Source organism: Anomaloglossus baeobatrachus, chromosome 4 (genome assembly GCF_048569485.1).
Source record: "Anomaloglossus baeobatrachus isolate aAnoBae1 chromosome 4, aAnoBae1.hap1, whole genome shotgun sequence".
Lineage (NCBI taxonomy): Eukaryota > Metazoa > Chordata > Amphibia > Anura > Aromobatidae > Anomaloglossus > Anomaloglossus baeobatrachus.
Genome location: NC_134356.1, coordinates 424013714 through 424017542, shown reverse-complemented (window position 1 = coordinate 424017542; position 3829 = coordinate 424013714).

Below are 3829 nucleotides of genomic sequence, written 5' to 3'. Positions count from 1 at the left end.
TCTGCCATTTTCACCACCCCATATCCTATGTATTTTAAATCAATAAAAAATAACTATTATTTACTTTGAAGCATTTTTTTTCCGCACCTGCTGTAAAATAAATTTTGTACACTAAAGTGTGCTTTATATTACTAGGATGATTCATATTATTAATTTAAAAAAAATATTCAAAATTAGGGAAAAAAAGATGAGTTTTTATCAGCACAGACTGCTGTCTCAGCATCTAGCATTACCTAGCCTTGTGTGTTTTTGTTCTGGATTCATTCAGATGTTTTTCCCACTGATGGTTTCTGCGCTTGGAATCTTATACTTTTAGAAATATATGTCATGTCTGAATATTTCAAATACCGCTATCTTTAGGTCCTTTACAAATTTTTTGCAATTCCTTCCATATTCATTTTCCGGTACACAATTGGCTGGACGTTCTTTTAATTCCAGATCTTTTTATTTTCATTTTTTGTATAATATTTAAATGTGTGGCTCTGTTATTGGGTTCTTCGGTTCCTTCTATTGTAATTGCTCTTTTTTCCTCTTTATTTTCATTTAGCAGTGTGTCTGTTTCTTTTAATGTCTACATATTTCTCAATTTAATTTAATTTATTTTAATTTGATCACTTTCTGAAGTCATTTGTATTCCTATTCATATTTATAGTTGGATATAAAGTTTTCTGAATCAAGTCTTAAATCGACAAAACAAACAGCACATTATTTCAACCTTTTTCTCAGTTCTTCTGATAGCACAGTTGTTATTAAAAATTATTATGGATAACCCCATGTTAAATTAGTCACATTTCTCAACAATTAATTGAAAAATGTTATATTTATTCATTTTATTATAAGCTTTATCTGATTTTGTGTACTGCCATAACGCTATAAAACCATTTCAGCCAAGTCTTCAGTCCCATCTATATTATATAGCAGGCTGGCGTCAGCACCCGGGCAAGTGTCGAGGCTCTGGACAGCTGGGGGGGCCTACTCACAGTCGGCAGGGGCATTGATGTTTTCTGCGGGCCCTGGGGCCGGGTTCCAGGGACTCCAGTGCTCAGGCTGGAAGCCGCACTTTACTGGCTGCCAGCCCTTTAAGTGCAGGGGCAGTGAAGTTCATCTGTGGGTGGAACTAGCACGCAGTGTGCTACAGTTCCACAGATGAAGAAGAGCTGCACCGCTGCCAGCGTCCTCCCAGCAATGCATATGCCCTTCCAACCTGTATGGGCCTCCCACACCACCTAAGCTGTAGGATCTCCCCTCCAAGCTGTATGGGCCCCAAACTGTAGGGCCCCCTCCTGAGCTGCATGGACTACCCCGGGCATGACCAAGAGGTGTGCTCTAGTAATGAGCACAGGGATTATATGAGTAAGTTTCACCATGAAGTACCTGCTCCTGCGGCTACCATCTTCCCGAAGGCCAGTAGTGGCGCCCTATCACACAGATTTCACTTATTGATAGCAGTCAACCTTTCACTGACTCCTCACTAATCCTGAGAGGAGACCCTGCCATGAGTGGTGCAAAGATGGAACAGAGCCCAGCATTATCCTCCCCTACATGTTCTGCCTCTGCTCCATTCATTCTCTATGGGCCTGTAGGGTCTAGCAGAGCCCAGCACTCATCTCTCCTATATATTTTGCTTCTGATCAGTTTATCCTTTATGGAGCATTTGAAGGTAGCAGAGCCCAGCACCCAAAGCTGTATGTGCACTAAGCTGTATGGGCCTCATTCCTGAGCTGTATGTGCCCCTCCTGAGCTGTATGTGCCCCACACAAGAGCTATATGTGCCCTCCCTGAGCTGTATGCCACCCACCCCAGTGATGTATATGTTCCCCAGAGCTGTATGCCACCACAGTAACATCTATGCCCCTCATTAATGTGTATGCTCCCCCAGTAATGTCTATGCCCCAGGCCCTCCTGTGATGTATGTACTGTAGCCCCCAGCCCCTCCTGGAATGTATATACTATAGCCCCCAGCCTCTCATGTGATGTATATACTGTAGCCCCCAGCCCCTCATGGGATGTATATACTGTAGCCCCCAGCCTCTCCTGTGATGTATATACTGTAGCCCCCAGCCCCTCCTGTGATGTATATACTGTAGCACCCAGCATCTCTTGGGATGGACATATATACTGTAGCCCTCAGCCCCTCCTGGGATGTATATACTGTACACAGTATACACCAGAAATACATTTTTTTTGTGGCCATAACATTGCAATAAAATGCAATTAAATATGGAAAAAAACAAAATGGTTTAATTCAAAATGTCAGATCAGCGTGTAATAGCGCCTTTTTTTTTTTTTTTTTTTTTTTTTTCTTTTTACAAATGTCTTGGGATGTTTTCACCATTTAAATAACATAAAGACTATACATATTTGGTATCTATGAACTCATACTGACCTGGGTAATCATATTGCCAGGTCAGTTTTACCACAGGGGAATTGCCTGTGCTATTAGAGCAGTGCATCAGAAATATCAATCTCCTATGAACAGAAGCCAGCGTTCACAGTAGGATCCTGATGACAGGCCCAGGGATCATCAGCAGATTTCTGGCTGTCATGACAATCCATCGGCGGCCCCCAATCTTGTCATGGATGTGCCAATAGGCAGGATAAATGACACATTTTCTGTCTGAGCATGCCTGTGATTGACAGCAGCATTTAACTTGTTAACAGCTTCAAGTGGATCTTGGCTGTTAGAGACAATTGATAATTGTTTAAATCAGCTATCAAGTACGAGGAAAGATGTTGGCTAACTGAGCCTGCATTAATGGTGGGGACATAGTCGATAATCAATAGTGAAGGGGATAAGATGAAAGGACCTCAAACCACATTTTTAATTTTTGAAATTGTAAATCTTATTTGTAAATGAATTTCCTAGAATGTCATCGGTTGAAATAGTGAGTTCATCTGAAATAGCATGCCTTAATAGTCTTTGCTGTAAATGTCTTTGCATCTTGATGTTGACACGCCCGCCCCAGGGCCGGGGGACTCAGAACCGTGGCGAGGTCCGGTTCCGTGACCCTGGCGGTGTCTTTTGGAGTAAATAAAAGGGGGTTTTAAATAAAAGAAAATAAAATAAAAAGAGTTTTTGTTGACTACACCACATGCGGTGCGCGGCCAGGTTATTTGGGGCCGCCGCTGCAGGTTTCTGCTTGCATTGGTGGAGTGATGCAGGCTGGATGGCTAGAGCCCTGCGCAAGCAGTGACAGGCCCCAGCAGTGGATGATGGGGGTTTTAGTGGTAAAACAGTCTATGTGAGTGCACACCATCAAGGAAACAGTCCACACCAGTGTTGTAGTTTAACTTGCCTTGTTTACTTTGTTGTGGTGGTACCTGAACCCGTGGGTGCCGGTCTCAGGTGTATCTACTCCCCTTGTTCTCCGTGCCAGCTGTGACCTGGGTACGCTGTCCTCTGTGCACACTTGCTGTTGATGGGCTCCCGTGGCCTAGAGCTACTTGGGAACCCCTCTGTTTCTGTCTTGGTCCTATTGCAGTGCAGGCAGCCTGTACTATTTAAGGGGTTCAGTCCCCGGTCCACTCTTTGCTGCTTGTGCTTCAGACTTTTTGGGTTGGCGATGGACCCTGGAGAGCTTCTCGCCTGGCAGAGTTAATAGCTGACCATAAAGTGTCCCACTACCCTAGGGTCTGCACCCCGCCTTGTGCTGAGTCCCATGAGCCTTGGTTCCGAACTTCCACAGGCCCACCGTGGTACCTGGAGTCTGCTACTTCCACAGGTAACCCACGGTGCCTGGAGTCCCGTTCCATACTCCACAGTTCTCACTCCTTTTACAGCACTCCGTTCTCACTGCGGGTCTTTTCAGTACTTTCCTCTTTCTACTAC